Consider the following 23,072-nt stretch of genomic DNA (forward strand, 5'->3'; position numbering starts at 1 on the left):
ATATGAAACAAGCGTGTGCTGTGGTGCACTTTATTAACTCGATTCGTAAAAGCTCGTCGCAGATTAGACGAAACATCTTCTAAATAGAGAAAATCCTTGATTTTTTTTTATGCAGGGCGATTCCGAGTAGTAGATACATGAAATAACTCATTTAGAGCGCCACCTGGAATTCAAATGTATAGTAGGTGAGCGGCTTTTGCTATCTATATAAAAATTATTGTTGTAGAAAAAGAGTATATAATTGAATTCATAAGTCACACACTGAAATCGGAAAGCACACATTGAGGGATCCTAATCTTATACTTTAAACAAGGTTAACAAATGAGCATACCAGTTATTTTCCTCTCCCTCTCCCTCCCTCCCTCTCTCTCTCACTCTATGTATATATATATATATATATATATATATATATATATATATGAGCCATGGTTGATACTTATTGGCATCCACACAATCCTAAACCCTTCTCGTTTAATATCATTCGTACATGGCATCCGTACACGTAGGCATTAATATACTTGCCTGCTTTACACCATCAGCAGGCCATATAGGGCCCGCTCATTGCGGCGGCGGTCCTTTGTAGTTCTGAGGGCAAGTAGTCTTCTTAGGTGCTTCCTCTTTCCCTCAGCTTAACTTTGGTTGTTTCTCGAGTGAAGGGCCCTCGAAAAGACCCTTGACGCGAAGAAGCCTCTCTTTTGAAAGCGAAAGAAAATGTATCCGTTTGGTGCTCCGTTCAGCAATTTCATTAACTCAGCCCGCTGCCACTAATGGTACTGCCGCTCGAGGCGGGCTTGTTATCGCTGTTGTCCTGGGGTAAGGCCGGCACGCCCAAAACATGGTACCTCGCCGAGCGTAAGCAGCTGGTGGTTGAAAAGGGTGAACAAGACAGGGTCTAACGAGGACTAGAAGACGAAACTAATGGATGGGCGGCTCCCTTAACCCGTTCGCAGGAACACCTAGGTAGACAAATAGGTCCAAGAGGTGGCGCAGGGATAAGCCAAAACCAAATAGGAATTAAAATTGTAATTGCAGAGGTCTTAGTAGAATAAAAATAGCCAGTAGTTTAATAGTACTGAGATGTCGCAGTTACATCACCGTGCAACCGCACTTTGTGTTGTCCATTTGGGCTTGTGGAGAAGTAAATGGTACTATAAATGTAATAGGTTCGCCTGCATCTAACAAATATACATACACGTAAAGCGAAGTAGTACGAAAGTTGTGCCAACGAACAGTTTTCGAAATTTAAGCGATAGGTTGGATCCTTAGACATCGAGTGAGGGTAAATCCAATACCGCCAAAAACAGTTGTAGACAGCTATTAACTAATGAATGTATAGTTGAACCTCTTTGAAGACCTTATAAAAGCTTCGAACTTGCTTAAGTTTGAAAAGCATCTGAAACACATTAACTCTCCCATTTCATGGACAGATCCACAATGCGTGAACAGAAAAGCTAAAGAAAAAATATACCATTATAGCAGGCCTTGCGTAAGTCTTCAACGTAATGCCGAACCGGTCAGAGCAAGTCTTTGTTTGAGAAGAAGTATAGCTGAGAGTCAACGAAGTGTCTAGCGATCTGTACACACAAATTTGGTCTAGCTATTTTTATGTTGTACCATATATTTCTAAGTAATTTAAGGTTAACCAACCCGTATATCTCTCATAGAATTATTAGCGCTGTCTTACATAACGCACTGTGATGGACGCATACGTATAGAGCAACGCACGGCCTGAGATGAAACAGTGCCGATCCGAAGAAGCTTCATCGCGTTTTGTTCAGAGACGACAATGCCGGTTCACGTATACGCGTGCTGCGCAAAACTTTATGAAACTTGCCGTCTAAGTAATATTTACGCGTACCGCCTTTATTCAGTTTATGCAAGTTCAACGAAGGGCATTCCGTAGCCCATGCATCCTTGCCTAGCCATAGCATTTAGTGCTTGCACTATAAGCGTTTGAAACCGCGAAGTTTAAATCATCGATAAGAAACCCCAATGGAAGACATCCAGTATACCCGTAACGACAAATGTAAACATGAAGAGCTTGAATCCGACTTTGTATGTACGAATATTCTTGCATAGCTAAATCATACAGCAAGCGAAATTATATGGTATTTTCAGATTACTTTAGCTAGCCAATCGACGTTATAATAGTAAGAATAGTAACGTTCGTTATTTACCTATAGACTGTGTCATTGACGGGACGTCCTAGTCTCCTTCAAGGCCTGGCCGTTTAAGTCATGGCGTCGTTGAAGTTAGGATCGTCGTCTTGTTTTGCAACATGTTGTAGCAATACGTATGTATAATAAAGACTACCTTTATTTTGCTGCCATAATTCCAATGCAGAGCCGGTGTGATCGATAACAGGATGAATCTCTATGGGCGATTCTTCTATTATGAATAGTAATAATAGGGGTGATTTATATTTTTCGGTTTAATTAAGAACGACAGCTAAGATTTTTCAGTTCATTGCTACAACGTATACTCTGCATCTATCAAAATAGAGGTAAAACTCATTCAGTGACATAACTGAATAGCTCATTTCAGCCAATAGCACAATTTTTCTAATAAATTTAAATAAATCCCGCGCATCCTAAAAAAAAAACTCTAACTGATGAGTGAGCGCGAACACCTGTACGAGTTGTTTTGAAAATGTATATACGACCTTGAGGTTATGATTTACCTTCGCTCTACTCTACAAACGAAAATTTAATTTGATAATGGAATGGAATTGATTTAAGGTTTCATCAATTGTCTCAATGATGTCGTAGCTTGTTTCTAGCATCCAGTTACTGTCCGCAGCCAAAGCTTACTTAAAAGAATCAAATCATCTTTTGTGATCTTTTTTTTCGTCCACGTAAAAGTTCCAGTTACTGCAGGAGTGACGATCCCTTCAACAAATGTTGGGGGTTTGGATGTGTGCAAATGAGGAGTGGAACTAGTCGTTGAGTATCTCGATGTATATGACTAACGCAGTCATTCGAGACCTTAACTCTATCATTTCATTTCATTCACTTTAGGTTCGGTTCTGACCCCGGCATTCCAGCTATACCCCCCGAATAGTATTACAGAATGCCCCTGGGTACTGTCTTTCTCCGCTTCACTCCCATTCGTTGGCGGTACAGAGAGATAATTTGACCCGCTTGAAGTATATTCAGCCTCTCGTGTGATGAGCAGATCGACGGCTGTTCTCCCATTCGAGTGGTACCCTGTCTATAGAGAATACTGTTGAAAACCTGTTCTCTTTCAACCGCTAGTGTGTCCATAATACAATAGATCTTTCCAGCTAAACCTCTGAATGGTTAGACGGCTCGGCAACTTGCCTGACCTCATTAGCCGTCGGCCTTTTTTAAGGTCAGCAGAGAATAGAGAGTGGATAGACCTGCTAAACGAGTTTAATCATTACTGGCAGACTTTCGTGAGGCTGCCTCGCATCAGGGACTTTCGAACCGAGTACGCCAACAGACTTACGTGACGAGTGGAGCGCGCTGTTCGTCATTGAGAGACTCTGAGCCGGGCTTTATCAATTTGATGTATACGATATTCGTCCGTGTTCCATGACGTTATCTTTGATGACTTTGATGCAATTAACAGCTTTTCTATTTTTACTTAATTTTATTTATACCTAAAATTGGTACTCTATTCGATGCAATCTACATATATATCTCGTTATAAACCTCAATTACGTGTGCAGGTTGTCAGGGAAGAAGGAATAGAGCGAGAGTCGTGATTCGTATCGATAGCCTTTGTCGTGTCCTATTTATTTGATCCTAGCAATATGGTACGTAGAATAGGACGGGTGGTTAACAAAATAGTTAGTTGCAGAATGGTCTGACGGCTATTGCGAGTTTGGCATATTTGAGTGGGACAACTAGGAAATGGTTTTAAATAGACGAGCAATTTTTCGACTTTTTTTTGTCACGTTTAGATCGCGTTGATTGCTCAAAGTCTCTCTAACAGCCATGAGCTTATGACTACATAATACGCCCGTCTTATCTCTTCGAAACTTTTTATGACAAAAGGTCAGAAACAATGTGAGGACTATTCAACGAGATGTTAATACGAAGTCTCTGTAATTATCTAATCTGCGGCGAAAACGTTATAAACAAGTAAGTACTTCAACAATTCGGGGGGTGGTAGCACTAGTGCTAATCCGAACACTTTTTTCTTAACTCTTTTCTAATATGGCTTATAGATGCTTCCTCTCGACAAATCTAGAAAGAGAGATGACTTTAGCTTCTAATGGCTTTTCTAATATTGAATTGAGAATTATTCAGAAGCCGAACCAGCACTCATCTTGAATAGAGTTTCCGGAAAAAATAATCTCAAGGCTATCTATGATGGAAAAGACAATCCAAGAAGTGGCTTGCTAATTATATTTAGCAGCGTAATTATGAGGTATCTACTGTATGAAGTTCTGCAGATTCGAATCTCACTAGGTGATACGATTATCAGTGATGTTTGCAGTAAATAAAGGACAACATCCCAATATAAATTGCCTCTGTGTCAGAAATGTCTGCCTTCTAAGTCGTCAAATGTATCACCCTTTCCTCCGAATCGCGGGTCACAAATTATAATATTTTATTTTGCCTTGTTACTATCGCCGTCGTAGCTATGGGCTGCAAATCGTCTTAGCTTTTTATTTTCGCTAATAGATCTTGACCCAGATATAGCTGATATTTTTCAATAAACTATCCGTGTTTAGGTGCATTTCAGGTCCAGCTGTGCCAATAAACTTACTCATCACGTTCATTTAGTGTTAACGAAGTACACGGACAGCTAATAAATAAAAAACGACAAATAACACTCGTTTGTGCAAAGTAAGTTTGGTACAAAGGCGCTTCGTTCGTATGAAAAGCATAGAATACGCGTTAAACAGTGATACCATCGGCAAGATAGTTATGCGGTCAACCACCAGCCACACAGCGCTTGAAGGTCTTAATAAACAAACTACTTTATTTGAAAGCTATTTTTTTTTGGTTCTCTTTGGTCAACTGATAGTTACCGAAAAGTTATCGCAAGGTAACTACATGACGAGGAGCTTAGTCTCGAGCCTTGGTCCTACAAAGGCTAGGGGCTCGCGAAACTGGTTTGTTTAAGTGTTTAGTTTACCTTATGCTCCGAAAGGATCGCTCGCAGTATCACAACAGCAAATCTGCAGGACGTAGCGGTATTTGAGGCAGCTCAGCCTCGAGCATTACAGACAGCTCAAAGAGAAGGCATCTAACTTCACTTCTTCTTTTTCTTTACACATGTGCGCTATGTCCTGTTCTTCTATTGCTTTAACCGAACGTTCCTATAGCGTTACATGTAACAGGGTCGCATGTAAGCAAAGGGGCATTCAAATCCAGCAAAAATCTGACCCAGCGTTAGGGGGCTCATACATAGATACCCAGTTGCCCGTTTAAGAGAAATGTGCTCAGCTTATTGGACTCGATAACTGATTGCGTAGCCTGATAGTTCGGTACGAACGGCTCGACTGGTCAGGTGCAGCGTGTCAACCTTTACGTGAATATATTGTGCAATGAGATAAAAAGACCTATTAATTAATGCCATAATCTGCCTATGTTCTATCCAAGTTGATGCTTTTCCAAATTCGACAAAGAAAGAACAGTACTCCTTTCAAAAAGTAACAGGTAGTTTCTGTTTTTCAGGAGGCAACAGTGAGACGACCGACACATCACGATATATCTGTTAGTACAGGGTTCCAATCAGACTGTCCGACATCGATCAAATGCTTCGTACGCGATACGATACTGCCACCCGGAAGTTCCCCGTGGAGAAGTCGAACGTAACTAGCGCTTCAACAAACCAAAAACCTATAATAGGTGAAAGAAAGTGTTTTTCTTTTTGTCTCGTCCGACTCATAAAAGAAAATCCGCCAGATCAGTTCAATTCTACGGATAACATTTGTGTACGTCTATCGGAATCCACACGCTATCTGCAATGCCCCGTCATAAGACGTGTAGTGAGTTCAATACTTTCTATCTACATTATATATATGCAAATAGATATAACGCAACATGCGTCAAGAAAGCAATATTATCTATAGTGCATGTTTATTTTTTTCGACTTTTTCAGGCTTAGATATAATGAAAATTTCATTAGAACCTTCTGTAGATTCTACAAGCCTCCTTTTTTGCTGTTGCTACGCTTCAGCAGTTGATTCTTTGAGGAAATGTACTTTACCACGTACCAATCTACACGGAGGAACTGCTCAGCCTCCTTAGCGAATCTATATCAGTGAATCGGTACTTTATTCGTAAGCATCAGCCGCCTGCGATCAGCGGTTTCGCGACCAATGCGTTAGGTGCTTCCCGTCATGCCTTCGTTCCGGCTGACTTATTTCCGACCCTTTCCTTACGGACCCTTGTCAAACTACAGGCAGCAGAATTTTCTGTGCAGTTGAGTGCAGAAGATCGTTTTACACACGGAGCTGATTTTCTTCATACCCTTCTCTACCACGTCCCTTATTCCTGGTCCCGTATTTGTCGCACTTATTCCTGGTCCCGTATTTGTAACCTCTCGTTTCCTGGTGACATCTCGCTACCTCTATTCCACAATCTCCACTGGCGTGCTTTCTTTTGGGTCCTGTTCGGACCATCGTACTCTTTTTTGTCCACTAAGGTGGATTTTCTCCGTCTGTAACTCACCTTGACAGCCAGCCAGACTACTCAGGCCCGTCTCAGCGAGCGAAAACCTTCAAGCGGCTATGTCGCCGCGAGATAGATGCAAAAGAGTGAAGTCGCCTGAAAGAAACAAAGAAAGCGCTAGGCTGTGCAGTTCTGTCAGAAATAGGACGTTTCATTCTGCATTAACAAAATGTACCTAGGCATGGCTGTGACCATCACGATTTAACTGACACGTGTAATTTGTGATGGCCAATCGTCAAACTATTCGCGCTGACTTAGTTTGCAATGCTTATAGCGAGTGAAGCGAAGGCCATTACATTGGTCCTGTTATCACATGCATTCTAGTGACTGATACGAAATCATTAGATGAATCTGAACAAACTGCCTGGTTACGGTAACTGGTATAGCGGTAGAATTACAGATGTCGTTTAACTGCCGATACACCTGCAGGTACTGAAAAACCATTAAATAGGATTATAGCATTATTTTTAGATTAATCTTAACAAATACAAAGGGAGGGACAAATGTATACAGAAGATGACTTTTTTAATATAATGTTCTACGAAGCGTTTCACGTTTAGCTTCGAAGATTATTGAACGGTACTAAAAGCAATTGAATTCGCAGTGAAAACAAAATCCGAAACAGGTTTTCTGATATAAACACTTGCTTAATGTATATATAACAGGCCGTGTGACTCTAAAGATCGAAATATATTAATTTCAACAAAAAATCTGCATATAAAGTAGAATAATAAATAGATAAACATAAATTTAAAAGAAAAATAAATAGAATAGGGTAAAAAAGTGGGCGCTCATCATAAAACGGGTAATCAGTGCAATACTAATTATAATCGAAAGTCTTCAACTTTCGTCTAGCTGACTCTAAACGCGAACTGGCAGTGTCCTTCGATTTTCCAGGATTGTGTAATTTCTATAGGTCGGAAGAAACAGGTTAAGAAAAACAGCTTTTCTTCACAATATTCTCAACCCCCTCCTTCCCATGCTGACTTCCAGTCTACGGCTTGCTCCGCTCGTAGACACTCAGATGGCTAGAACGAGACCACTTATCAAGCAATCGCTTTAGTCGTGGCTAGCGAAAAACGTGGCGTCACACTACCGCACCACCGTCAACCGCATGATGTGCCCTAACCCCACGTTGCGAGACCGATGGGCATTATTAATGGAATCGAATTTAATTTTATGACATGCGAATGTTATAAGATTAACGGCTTGAACCCGTTGAAAAACTTTGCTGAGGCAGTTGAGTCTCTAAACAATTGAGCTTCTACCAAGCCCGCGCGGTTTTTTCTGGTAACCTGCGAAAGCTCTTTGCCGGATCGTTTTCAACTGCAATGGCCCGTGACCGAAAGAAAAAGCAACCTAGCCACTATCGCTGTGGCTCCAACTCGACTTGTCGTAGTGCATGAGAAGGCAACTCCGTTTATCAACCGGCTTTGTAGAACTAACCGACTCCCTTCAACCTCTAGAAGCGTCCCAGTATATCTGAAAGTTAGATACATTCACCAGCTCTTACAGTTAACTAGCAATGGCACTTTCAACAGCGAAACTTCCGCGCGAGCTCTTCTGACGAGCCAGTATACCGCTGATCCGGTTTTAGCTTAAAAAAATGCCCCCTCCGAAGCGGCGCTCCATCTAAAACAGAGGGAAGGCAGTCTCAAAAGGGCGTTTAGAGCCGCGTGGCTGCAGCTAAAATAGGGTTGCAGGACGAGGCTTCTGTAGAACAGCATAGAACAAGTAGATGACAGGAGAGCGACAATAGATTAAGTGTTCGAGAAGGGGCGTTGACTAGCGTCAAGGACTAATTCACGTCGATCTGTCGGCTGGTCTACTCCTTCTAGAGTCTAGTTCCTAGAGGGATTCTCACACTGAGATTCTAGTCGCTTGCTCACAACTATAACAACCTCTGTATTCTATGCGCGGACTATATCTATCTATAGTAAGAACCCGGCGTTTCGAACCCTCTGAATTCTGTACAACATGACTCGCTAGGTAGACAACGATAGGACAGTTAACATTCGTAAAGAAAACAAGCTGGGCTACACAGGAAACTCTGGCTAGCGCCCGCCCAGATGAATGCGCCCACGTGAGACCGAGAGTCTCTGTGAACAGTTGAACATGTTTCGGAGCGAAGTTCGTTTGACGTAGCTTTATCTTGCGTTCCTGCTCGTCGTGGCACGCCTGTAGCGTTTCAAGAGCTATTGAAGCCTTTTCTGTCGACTTGCCGACATTCGTTGTCGGCGCTGATGACAGTGGCGCTATGAGCGAACGACATCAGCTCCGGCCGCGGCTGATGTTGGTACTGCGTCAAATTTTCTGCTGCATAGTGCCTCCGGGCCATGCAGTGTTTACAGAGTCTCTAGTTGAACTGATGTTTTCTAGTAGAGTAAGGCGCAAATCTATTACACCGTACATCTGCTCTGCAATGTTGTCTTAGGTGAAACATAGGAGTAGTCGTTGATCGAAATTGAAATTGTGTTTGTTCTGTTTTATAGTGCTCCGTAATAGTTGTATGGTATTGATAACATGATTGTAGTCTCTGATACGAGGGATGATGTCATCACTTTCCTTGGTTTGATCATTACGAAAGAAAGTATTGCTGTCGCTTTTGGAAATCGCTTGTACTGAATAATTGGTATACGATCTTTTTGAGTTACTGATTACTGCTAAATAGCTGGTTAAACCGTACATTTCAGATCTTCGCTTTTTGAAAAATAAGACCTTTTTTAACGAACGGTTGTAGCTGATTAGGCGAAGTTACTAAGTTCCCGTGATAACTTGGAGGTATTAGCATAGTAATCAAAGGAACACATTGTGCTCTATGTTTGATCCACTGCATTTCGTGACGAGAGCTAGCCGTCTGATGAAACGCGTAGCGGTGATACTGAACTTGAGACTCAAAACATGGAAGCAGGTAAGTATTTTAGGAAAATCCAGAGTAGGACAGAGAAACCGGGCCTTAAACTTCTCTATTTCGTATGCCAATTCTCAATATTTAAGTGTGGTTTTTTCAGGTGTGCAAGATCCGCCATATCCAATTGTGAGTAGCCGGTGAAAGAGTTAGCAAAGGCTGAAATCGCCTGACCTTGCTAGATATAAAAGGGAAGAGCACTTCCCACGGCTTATTTAGAATATATACTACTAGCTTAGTCTGAAGAAATAATATTATGTAAGAAAACTAGATTGAATACAACTTGCGAAAAAAATCGTCATGATGTTTTATAAGAAGTATCTTAATTAAAGTTTAAAGTACGGATAAGGCAGAGACTTTCCCTTACAATTGTAAGCTTTGTCAATCTAAGTAACTTTTTCGGAAGAAGGTGAAAATTCGCAAAGTTACCTGTTAGTCCAATTTGGCAAGGCCGAACGCTGTCGCTCAGCTGATGGTCGACAAACATTAGGGTAGCAAGTGTATTATTTGTGGACGACCATTTAATGATAACTACAACAAATGGTGAAGCCTAGTTTCCCGAGGGAAAACTGCTCTCTGAATGTGCGTATGACACACGGAACTCAGCGAATGTAGATTACAGCGCAAAATTACTGATTCTGAGTATGGAATAGTAGTAAAGACTGTCACTTGGACTGTTATTTCTAGTCTATTAATAGAGGAGAGTTGCGTTATGAGCTCCAAAATAAACGCTACGTTACTTCTACAGGTCACTCTTTATAGTATCTTATTTCGTTCAGCTTGTCGCCCGTACTAGATAACAAAGGTTGTATCATCCTTCTAATCAGGTTTTTTTTTGAGACTCCTTTTTTTTACAGACCCCTTATTTTCCATTGTAATAAGAGCGAACAGATGTCAATCAATAACTAGGATTAACGTACTTTCGAATTTTTTTGCATTTAAGTGTTTGACCACCTGTTCTGTAGCAAACGAGCCGTGGTGGACGTAGAAGCAAGTTAGTGTACGTTAGATAATTATGTAGGCATTTGTCAATACGCCATCCGGTTGTCGACTCCCAGACCAATCCAAACCCCCAAGGCTCAAATATCTAAGGCGCTTTTGCTTTCCGAATAATTGCATTTAATTCTGTATGTCTCTCCGCCGTGCGCGGACTTTTAAAGGACAAAGGTATACACCGTCAATGGCACCACATTTACGCATAGCGGTGCTGCCAACCTTAACGAGGAAGGCACGCGACATTTATTGGAATCCAAATCAGAGAGAGTTCCCGGAACCAGCCATTACAAGAAGCACCGCTTTGATGTTGAAAACAATCTTACATTTTCACAGCTGCTTGTTTGATTTCCATGCCTTCATCGATAACTAATAATAATAGGTGAGAGATCAACGTAGAGTGCTTTGATTCGTTTCAGATCACTTATATAGTCGAGGGCCTGCGTAATGCGCAGATAGAGTAATTTAAACGAGCCTAACTTGTCTTCATCTCCAGGTGCTGAGGTTGACAACGATGGCGGTTCGTAACGGTTAAGCGTACGTATATGCAGCAACGCCTCACGTTGTTTGTAATTAATCGTCCAGAAAATTCACTGAAAATTTAAATAGGTGTCCCTGGAACTTCTAGGTCCACCCCCTAGAAACAACCTATTATAGGGTCATCTGCTATAGACTTCTACTTACTCTTGACTGGCGTTAAGGACTGGTCCATCACATCTCTAAACTGAATCACAATTAATATATGCTACTCGAAATGTTTCGAGTGACAAGAATAACTTGTTAGAAAGGGAGAAAGTAACACGGATGAACTTTCGCTTATACAAATATAGGTATAATTTGATGGTTTATTTTATAAACAGATAGTGGTTACGATTCACCAAATACTGACACGCTACTAGTTCAAGATCAACAGTAACGTATTTTTTCAAAGTGTAGATTTAAAAAAAGTTTCCAAGTCTAGCCAGCTTCAAACAAATGATACATTTTTGTAAGGCTGTCTACCGGTATTACGTTTAAATAATAATGCGACCGCATGAACACTGTAGATTGCTTTCATATCCAACCCTTCATATATACGTATACGTATATATATAGATATATGGCTTTAATGTGCGTGTTTACGTAACTATACGATGCTTCCATTCCTAAGTGGATTATGTAAAAAAAAAAGTAAATTCATTGCCCATACAAGCAAAGTTGACCCATGTGATAATCTATATGCACTAAAACGACTGACGGACACGTCGTATCGTTTCTTACTAGATACGTACACTTTGCTACTCTACTGTATAACTTTTTGTTATAATTTCTCTTGGCACGAGCACAGGTTAAGGTGTATTCAGCTGTATATAGAATACACTGTATTCTTTGTCATTTTTCCTGGTCTCGCTTTTTTTTTTATAGGAAAACTCACCGTGGAAAGGTGCACGGAAAATATCGACGTATGAGTCGCATAGTTAAAAACGTGGCAGGCCAACAATATCGTGTACCCTGCGGATTACGGCTGTTGGACAATTGCTACTGAAAATAAGTGTTGCACTACTGGGAACCGGAAGTGGAGTCATCTATGAGAGTTGCACAAGTTACTGCCACGACTACTGGCTTCTGCAAGCAAACGAACGTCTTTCGGGGGAAGGCGGCAAGCGTATGCGTAACCAACGAAAGGCTGTGCGCAGTACATACGGTACCTGAGAAAGCGACTCTGTCGAGGTGTTGGGAAGTAAGCGGTAGGCACTAGACTTCACTAAGATGCGGCCAGAGTATCTCCATTCCCTCTATTGACCGCTTCTTTCCTTTGGCCTAGCTGTGTATAACCAAGATCGAGGGTGCCGAGACCTACTACTACTACTACTGCTACTACTACTATTGTTGGATGACAGCTATGGTTTTAGTGGTAGTCGAGCAGTGGGCTACTGCGATAAGTTAAGGGTCTTCGGGCACCTCTTCCCCCTTTTCTTCCACCACCTGAAGATGATGTGGGTTGAGACGAGAAGCACAGAACGAGCAAGAAGGCAACGTAAGTAAGAAAGAAACTAAGCCGATGACCCGGCGGCGTCTCAAATGAGGGTTTTCGGAATGATTAAAACTTTTCGACTCAAGGACGCTATCATCTTCATCACTGTTGCACCACGGACTTGCTGGATCTATGGATCCCGCGTTATTCCGCACAAACAAAGAATAGCGCTAACTGCCGAATGCCGTGGTTGTTCCTCGCCAGATCGGGACACGCAGCGACATCGTTATAGAGAGCCAGCTCCTTTTAAAAAGTTTTCCTACAGGCGGAAGAGTCTTGCTCGCCTGCCAACATGCGACCATATAGTTCCATCATCCTCACATACGGCGTCTTCCCGAAGTGTGAACAGCGCGTCCATTCTCTTCCCTGTGTGCCTAATCTATTGCCATCTATCTGCCCAGCCGCTGCAAGGCCTAGCACAGCATTATACGAGGCAGCTAAAGATCTGAAGTATGGCCCCAACTCCATGTGGGTCCAGTTCCTGAACCTTTTGGGTCCAGCACAAGCAAAAGCCGCGGGTCTAAAACCTTTCTTCAGCTACGCTTTTCTGTTGCTATTACCCAAGCCGCTCATGCTTTGTAGTAAGGAAACGCAAAAGGATAAAAACTGCGAAAAATAAAGAACATCTCAAAATGGGAAAACGCTTATGACCTAACCAACATTTCTCGAAAGCCTTCAAGGAAGGTTCCTGTGACCTTCTCCAGCCGGCTGTCTACAAGCAAAAAATAGTCACCAACCCCCGCAGCGGTGCCAACCATCTACAGATTCAACATGCCCCAACGTACATAGTTCTGGCAGTGACTAAAGGATATGCTAAGTAACCGTTAGTCTTTTCGCTGAGTGGAGCCTCTATTCGACAATGAAAGAACAATGGTAAGCAGTGATAGAACGGAGAGCCGTTTATAACTCCAATGATTCAGGCAGAGGTTGTTGTTGTGGTTCAGGAGGCGAAGGCAAGGATTTGAGGCCGTGAGATGTCGCCACCAAAACGGCGGCAATACTCCCACATTTACTAACATATATGATTCAATTGCTCGCGTGTAAGCTTGAGTATCCGCTACCAGAGGTGCTTTTGTAGTTTTAGTAGCTCATGTTGTCGTTGCTCTTATCGACGGTGGCAGAAAACACTTGGAATTAGGAAAAAAACACAATCCTTCGTGGAAACAGAACTTCCGTCGACGAAATGGAGCGGTGTGTTTGACCAGAGACAGCTTCCGTGATGGCGTATTGTCAGCGTGTCTCTCTATGAATTTAATGACACTTCGTGAGATGGAACCCAGGTTCGAAACCGGGCGCGAACAGACACGCAACTTGTTTCGCGCTGGAAATAGACGCCAATCGTATAAAGTAATGATTAACTAAGGTATTGCAGGGCGTACAACTGTACAACTATTAACTTTTTTTTTACTGTTCATCTACTTACCTGTTTCTTATTGGTGATCATCTTCTCTCATGGTTTATATCAAAAGCACCTTCCTCCATAGATGTGCCATACGATTTACGATAAAATGTCTACATTCGTTGACGGAAAAATCTTGGTGAAAACGCATCTGGTCGCGTTAACTAAAGCAGTTCCTTCCACGAACATCTTAGTGATAAACTACTTTGGCGGATTACGTCTAATCATATGGCACATTATGAAGCGAAGAAACTGCGAGGGGATCAGTCGCTCGTACCTAGCCAATAAACTAGTTCACAATTTATATTATCCGTGTAATCGATTCTTGGTGTACATCCCTATATAAACTTAATTCGTACTCAACATACGCCTTAGAAGCAACCGTAGCTCTCATGCCAAGTTTCATACCATCTCAAAATACCATATAAAGCCACACTGTTACCAGGCCACGCATGCATCTTACATAGGTTGAATGTCGAAAGGGGTTTTTGTCATTCTTCAAAGCTCGTTCGCGTTGGAAGCGACAGTGACTTCTTCATTGTGTAGCTCTCAGGTCTGAGGCAAATCTGCACCAGCTAAATAACTCACTAATGAGGACATACGTAACGTGTGGAGAGGCTGACGCAGTGCTAAGTCGGGAGCCGGGCGCGGGGATGGCCCGAGAAGTTTGCAATGATACAAGAAACGCTTCTCGTACTAGCCGCAACCATACCGTAGCTCCTGTGGAGACTTTAAAACAAGCCTGTTTCGTTACACCTGCCTCTAGCCCTTGCCCACACTCTCCATTTACCTTTATGGATGGTCACTTCGAAGCATCTTACGAGCCTATTCTTCAAACACTTGCGTTAGTACAAGCTTACAGGTATTAGTAATATTTAGAAATAGGAGTCGCCTCCACTTACGGTGCCTGTCAGATAATGAATATGCTGTGTGCAGCTGGAAGCGTAAAGCCTGGCTTATATTTTGATTCTTGCTGTTTGTTCATGTCGACATCGGAAGCGATGGCTAAAAAGGATCTAGCCCTAACTGGTACTAGATAAAGAGATTAGACGAGCATATTAATAACAAAATATTTTGAAATTTTTCAAAACAGACGAAATATGCCTAGGCATCCTTAATATTGACATAGTTTGAAGTGAACGACAGATCTCATTTAGTTGGCTTATTGCCCTTCAGAAGTTTGGTAGGTTGTACGCTCTGCGCATTTCCCCATATAGATAGGATGTGTTCAGGGTGTGAAATTACTATACTTTTACCGGTTCCATTGAGCTAGTAAAGCACGTCTTTTTCTCTTAAACAGGCTACATCTATTGAAGACTCTTTTCAATTTACCAAATTTCACCCACTAGACTCTATATTTTACCTACGATAACTAAATGCTATGCCATAATGAAATATTTGTTAACGTATAGACATGGTAGACAGATTCGTTTAGTCTTCTCTGTCCAACAACTGATATACTTCACCATTTTCGCTGCAAACCTTCTACCTAATTAGGGTATCGACAACCCTTCGGCAGCCATCTCGCCTGTCGTACGTTGTCCTTGTAGGACAACAAGGGTCTACGCTTGCTTCACTGAATGAACTACGAGATACTCTCCGTTTTTTCTATGCCGATGCTTCCAAAACGGGGTGAGTTTATTTCGTAGAGTTATGGCAGCACTAGAGGAACTTGGCAGCGTACACCCCGGACCGCGAATACCAGCGCCATTTCCTTTAGCAGAAACTTCACGTGTCTCGTCTCATTGGAACGCGTCCGCGAAAATGTCCTGCCGACCTAAATAGTCGCTGAAGGTCCTGGTGTACCCGTGTGGTAATCCCTGTGTGGTAATATCGTACGACCGTATCTGGAAGGAGTGAGCAGACCCCCTAAAACTCAGAAATAATAAAAATAGTTTAGCCCACTTGGGATCGCAGGTCATTTGAGATTCATGCGCCTAACGTCTGGCCATCTAGCGTTACGCTTGCTCCCTTTGGCTCATAAATGGACAGATAGTCTCGGGGCCAAAGTTCGCGCATGCGTTCAGACGTATGCACTTTTTATCGAGTCTAACCCCCCAAGGAAGAAAATTTCTCTAAATGATCCGTTCATATAGGACAGTTTCAAAAGCGAAACCGATGACAGGGTCACGGAGGAATAAATAAGCCAGTTCGGTACAAGAGAGAATGGCATATATTGAAAAAATTTAGCTATCTACTTACCTCCGTTGACAGGTGGAATAGACAAATTTGAGAGGTCTCTATTTTCTATAAAAAAAAAAAGATGTGCAAATCTTACTTGTAAAGACACGATTATACTAAGTTGAGTACCTTGGACCGGCGAAAATGAGGTGGAAAGGCCATAAAAATATATATCCTTTAATACTCTGTTGTTTTGTATAGTGACAATAGCAAAGGAATCGTTGCGCATTTATAAAAATATATCCTTCTGACTGAATGATTCTTAAATAATGATTCTGAAATAGCCATGTATTTCTGCAGGAGTTTTTCACGGAACTACACTCGAATATAATGTCATTTGTCCAGATTTCTCAAATCTGTCAGGAACTAAGGTGTTATAATATAGGCTCAAGTTATTCGCACTTCAAAAAGCTTTTAAAGAGTAAAACTGGTCACACGAAAACCCTAAGTTGTACTCTAAAATTATTTCTCCTTGATGTAGAACTTCATATGCCTGTACTTAATTCATTTACGCATTTGCACATGTCTCTTTATGAATCGCTCACATAACTCTAAGTTATTTTCACCGATTGAATATTATTATTGAACAGTACTAATCGTAGCGCTTCACTGGCCGTTAACTTGTACCACAGCATAGATCAACTGCCCCCAGTGGTTGGCAGCCATTCACCACTCGACTAACTTGATTACCCCGAGCGTTGGTTTTATTTATGGCTGTTCCATGCCTATTTCAATAACTTCAATGTCATACGCACATAAATTTACACATATGTCTAGATACGTAAGTTTATTATAAATAAACGTCTCTATCGCACTTACAATCGTATGTACAAAGCAGGTCGGAAATAACGCCTATATTTGGCTTGAAGCAGTCTTTTTGTCTGCGAGGCAAGCATCTTTAGAGGCAACATGGTGAGCTCTCTTTCAGTCTCAATCACTACCAGAGCTCATGACGAGCTCTACAAGCTGAAAATGGATGGTGTATTCTCGTTTGCCCGTTGCAGTCCGTTCTTCTTCATTTTTCGTTCATGAATTCCTTTGCAGGTCCCGCCGGTAACGGCGTCCGCTGCAGACTACACTCTTGTAACCAAGCGCGGAGTGCTTTCGTCGGAAAACTCTGCGAAAAAGGAACCCACTCATGTAGCGCTTTTACAGCTCCTGCAAGTCAGGACCGACGCATACGTGTCGAAGTTTTTGTGCCGTATAAGATTTGTAGTAGATCTTGCGATGTACATATATATATATATATATATGTACATCAGCGTTACGATTTATTACAAAAATAAATAACAACCTGGACAAAAAAACAGTATTCGTGCATTATAGTTTAGCAACACAAGCGATAAGGTGAGTTAGGTTCAGTTAAACACTGCTTGTAAGCTTTTTTATTTTTAAGGCCGGTAGACTACCCAACGACGGCGAAGGCCAACGGATGATGGCCAACGGGCCAAAATGATGCAGTTTCCGATATGCTACGCAGTGCCTCCCTGTTGACAAACTGATTCCCTCTGTCAGCCGTAGACTCACTATTACGAGGCTACGATTTTGACGATTTATACGGCAATCTCATATATCTCGAACAATGGGCATGCCCGTATGATTACGGGTGAGTACGCGTGACAGATTTTATGCCAGGAACGTCTTTGACTAACCTGCCAGTTTAACTGAACGCTGCTGTTCTACACAGTGAAAATTACAGACGTCTGGGCTATTTTGCTATTGATTTGGGGGTGAGCTACTATCCGACGGCAAAGAAGATTTTCGTAGTAGGCTAAAGTGCCTTCTAATTTTTGACTGACTTCCACGTGGCGTATTCGAGCGGTTCGCAAACGTAGAAATTTACGTAAAATGATATTTTTTTACATGATATATACCTGAGTCAGTATTTGGTTTGCTTCCATAATAGTTGTTAAAGCCCTGGCTGAAACACCAGCAAGGATCTCACTGCTTCAAGGTCCGCCAACGGCGTAAACTACACGACAGGTATGCGACCGAGGAACGTTGTGGCCTTTGTTAGCTTTTAGCTGGAACGAAACGTTTTCTGAAAGATTCAAACCAAGTGCACTGTAAGAAAAGCGTGTATTTATTTGCAGCATCAAAACCAACCTTCTACCTTTGCCTATACAGGTCGTTTAAGGTTTATTGCAGGTGAGTCCAATGAATGCATCTAATGTTACCTATGACCACGCTAGCCTTCTCATTTAAGCGTGAAGTTCGAGTGAGTCGCTGCGACAATATGGGATATATTATGATGATTCACACAAGTACTACATCTTGATGCGTTACGTAATCCCTAAAACAACCGAACTTCCTTCAGTATCAATTCAGCAAATCCCGCAAGGCATTATCTTCTTAGCTTTGGGAAATCATACATATCTATAGCTCGACTTGACATATTTACTGTTCATTACGGCGTAATTCGAATGAACAAAGAAAAAAATTATTATTTGATTCAGTGGTGTAGACGGCCTCGACTTTGTGTGAGAGCTTTATACGTGCTAGTCGGCAAAGTTGCCACCACCGAAATCGATTGTAAACTCCAAAGATCTTTTAGTTGAAAAATGCTTAATTAAAAACTACACATTTATGGAGACGTATGAATTCTGCACATTCGAATATGGCGGCTTGAGGGCAGTGGCAAACCTGTTAGCTAACTTACTACTTACATGTATTCTGGCTAGACGGTTTGCCATTATCTAGCCCTCGGGAAAACTGGAACACTTCTGCGGGAAAACAAAGTGACTCTGAAAAGCGAAGTTACCTTTGAAAAGGTTTAAAGAAGTTGGCATTATAATTCCAAGTTACTTCTCAATATGTCGAAAGTGACTTAAATCGTCACCAATGTAAGGAATCACAAGTTTACGTGATAAAGACACCGGGTCGTTAAAGAACATTTTATAATAAAACAAACTTTACACGCAATTTGATGTTGGAAGAAAACATATGCTGTTATAGTAATATAGAGGTACATTAAGACAACAGTGAAAGGCGTTTTCGGTGTAATAAATTGTTTATCATGCTTACAAGTGTTTCCATTCGGTTCTTATGGCAATGGTTTGATTTACCATGTAACTAAAGCGACAGTGCTCGGGGTATATTTATCTATTAAAACACATGCAACTGAAGTATCCTGGCCATATTTGGTGGACTTCGTCTAAGGTTCCGCTGGGAATAAGGATGCTGAAGATTAACTGCTAATATGATGGCATATCGAAAAATATTGCTTCATGATTTCCTTAAATTTAAACTAACCCAGGTCCTTCATTGTAGTTAGAAGGCATGCCTTCACCTGCTGACTATTTATACTCGATACCTTAGATTATATGCTTAATATGTCTTTGGCAGGTATTACGAAATACATGTCTTGCTGTTCTATTGATTTTAGCGCCAGGTTAGAATTGTCGTTCAATTAAATCCGAACCGTTTCAGTGTGTCAATTTCTATACCGATTTAACGGTTGCTACTGACCACCGTAAAGTAACATGCAATGGACGCAGCACATCTTTAAGTGGCATGCAAGCACGACTCTCCCTCTATAAAACGTTTTAACGGCAAGCGTTTGCTCACTTAGGACACCATCTGCTGACGTGGTCTTTATATTCGAAGTCTTTTTAAAACAAATTAGAAGTTCTCAAATAACGCTGCTGAGATTTACCACGGCAAAGCCTACCCTATGAGCAAAGGCAAACACCAGACCAGAAAAAGAAGGCAACCAATTGCCAGGCCGTTCTTTCGATAGACACGTCCACACTTCTAGAGTGTCGCTCAAATCCAAAAGACCTTCAAAATTATGACCACAAGAGATTAGCAAGAATGAAACATCGACGATAATCTTTCTTTCTAACGTAGCACGAGTGTCGAAAGGATACCGTGAAATGGAAATCAACGCCAATTTGATTTTACGTCAACTGGGATTCAGTTTCTTTAGCGAAATTTAAAGCTGAAATACTCTGAAATATGCGGCCCAAGTAAAACCTTAACACGCCTATAGGGAAGTTACACGTATATCGATCCGCTTTCGACGCGTCGTAATGGTAGAGGATTTAAGCATCGACAACGGACTGTCTTGTATACATTTATATTTCTTAGTTGAAGATTGGCACTTTTGTAGTTTATCGTCGTTTCCCATGATACACACATGCGACACATGATCAAACGGATCAGCATGCCTGAACTTTAAAAGTTAAATGAACTCGGTAACACGTAATTAAGTAGGACGAATTCGGCTGCCAACCAACGCTGAAGCCGACTGACCACAATAACGTGGTACTGAAGGCTGCATAAAACGAAACTTCGATGCAATCCATTAATAAGAAGAAGAAGAAAATAAGATAGCAGGCAGAACACGTTTTTCGCTTTCCTTTGCCATGATCGTTTCACGTTTTGAATTGGAATGTCATTGAATAACGTAATGAATTTACATACTATTGTTGTTCTCAATGTACATTCAGTCTGGATAGTACAATGCACAAAGCTCGGGAGACGCCATTGTATACGCACGTTACCTCCCAACTCTGAACGATATCCACCTGTTATCGGCTTGAGTCATTGATATTAGTATGCTTAATACAGTTGTGTCCACTGTTTTCTGTATTAAGATTTAAAGTCTCTAGGAGTCTCTTACCATACCACAACAACTTAACATTTAAACTTGTACAGCTGTTATATATTTCCGTTATGCCATCTTAACCCTATGTATATTTTTTTTTTTTCGTATAGAAATCGTAGTTTTCTGCAGTTTCGCCAGTCTATTATTCTTTATTAGTTTCTACCCACGTAACGCCACATACGTGGCAGACCGCAGTTTTCCTTCACGTGCAATCTTCTACTTTCTCTCTTCCAGGCGGTCTTTCCTTTCAGGCGATTGGTAGACTACTGAAAGGAAACTGACGGAACACTGCCCTGGAAAAGCGCACCCCTTTCGTTTTCGTAGTCGGCTTGCTGTAGATAAACTGGATAACCCGAGCCCCTGTATTATAGTCCCAACAAGCGGGTTCAACTCACCACCTTTTTTTGCCTGTAGCATGATCAGGTGCCGCAGGAACATGCTTGGAAAACAAGATGCGTTTCGTTTTCTGCTGCCGGCAATGCTGCAGCCTATTGTAGCATCTTTCGTTTTTGTGACCCGTTGCGTAACGGCACTGGCGTACCTATATGGAGCGCGTTCAAGTTCATCGTGTCAATTAGAGTCGAGATCGGACGCTAACGGGTCCTCTGCAAGGTGGCTAGCAGCTTAATCATTGCCTACTATAGATTATGGCTCATAAACTTATGCTTTCTAGTTCTGTGGGTGTTTCCTGAGGCGCGCGATGGCCTGCTTGATCCCTTCGAGCAGGGCAGCTTGCGTGAAGCCAGCCGAATGCATCGCACCTTCTGCCAACTGCGCTTAGTGACGTATCCCATTTGCATCTCGCTATTGCGACAGATGGCACATTCAGCAGGGAAAGCCTGCAAAGGTATCAGACCGACGCTACTAAAGAGAGAGAGAGAGAGAGCGTTTGAACAGGTATCCACCGCTATAACCTTGTGAACTTGACATACGAGCAGTATAGGGGGGGTAGAATTATTCAAAACATCCGTTTCTTCAAAATCGAACGAAGGTGATAATAGAGAAAAGGAGCTGTGCTATTCCATAGCTTATCCACTACGACGGCCCGGTTGCACATCGCCCCTTAACGCCTCATGGTACACTTAGAATGCCACTACGAACCGCTCGGAGCACGCAGTGAGCCGGCGGCAGCCAGCAGAACCGGAAGAGTTCGTTTGCCGGAGCACTTCCTCCCTCCGTCTATGTGTTTTGCCGTTTAATCAGTTGCGCTGCAATTTTGCCACGACGAACACTGCATTGCGAGGACGCATACGTCGCCGTGTATAGATACGTGACGTGTCTGTAGTGGAAAATCGTTCCCGAAAAAATCGTATGGTGATTCCCGCTGCCGGGAGATCACAGATGCGGAACAATAGGCCCAATTGTAGTAGTTATAGTAATAACAATCACTGCTAGAGTAAGACAGAAAGATGAATCAGAGATGCACGTGTGGGGGTGGATTTGAATTTTTAGCTGTAGTCGTGCCGTCGTCAGCATGTTTAAAAGTGGAAGATCTGTCCATACGTAGAATACGTTAGAATGTACCAGTACGCAAATGGTGCGAACTTGGAAGCGAAATTATATTTAACAGTAGCTAAAAAAGAAAACTTTTATGTCCCGTAGTGTCATAGTTTACTATACTTATTCATACTCGTTCTGTTAATTCTTTCGACCATTTGTACAAAACCTAAACATTTTTTATACGAAGGATTATATATATATATTTTCACAATCAGCAGCGAGAAATCGATGCCCTTGCTTCGCGTCCAAATACGCCTACGTTTCTTTAATAGTTGTTACGAAACAGGTCATACTGAAAATATTAGGGCGTCCGGAACTATTTAGCGTGTCGAAAAACTCAAATAACACTTAAAGCAGCCAGAGGAGAACGGCGATACCTTGGAATATATTAACGGTACTCTCCTTGCTTATTTCCACATTAAAGCCAGCACTTCAACAGTTTTTCAGGATTGTGTATTTGTTATTTGCATTATTATACCTAATCCCGTTGTCGATTACCTGTGTGGAAAAAGGACGATCAGATATTCTACTCACATTTTCACGTTGAAACAATTGGAATTGCATAGGCTTGTGTCTGGCGAGTACAGGAATTGAAAACACCACTCGATTTGCTTTTGTTTTTTTTTTACTACACTGAATCGAAGCACCCATTGTGTCTAAGCAGTCGTATCGTATACTGTCGATTGCTGAGCCACCAATCTATAAAGTTCTTTAAGGGCTGCTCAGGATATCTGGTAGCGCTGATCTTTTCAAGCAATCTCTCTGCATAACACGTGTCTCTGATATTTATTGCGAGTATAAACGTTACGTTGAGCCAA

At 41.8% G+C, this 23,072-nt stretch overlaps 1 long non-coding RNA gene across 1 annotated transcript; it reads right to left on the reverse strand.

Annotated features, from left to right (window-relative positions):
* Positions 1 to 527: 527 nt before the first annotated feature.
* LOC147757896 (uncharacterized) lies at positions 528 to 14,971 on the reverse strand. Its single transcript, XR_015321687.1, has 3 exons — positions 14,428 to 14,971; positions 6,651 to 6,746; positions 528 to 956 (listed from the first exon to the last, which is right to left on the reverse strand). It is a non-coding gene; the product is annotated as an uncharacterized LOC147757896 (long non-coding RNA).
* Between the last annotated feature and the right edge of the window lie 8,101 nt (positions 14,972 to 23,072).

This window comes from Varroa destructor, unplaced genomic scaffold (genome assembly GCF_002443255.2).
Source record: "Varroa destructor unplaced genomic scaffold, Vdes_3.0 BEIS01000002.1, whole genome shotgun sequence".
In the NCBI taxonomy this organism is placed as follows: Eukaryota; Metazoa; Arthropoda; class Arachnida; order Mesostigmata; family Varroidae; genus Varroa; species Varroa destructor.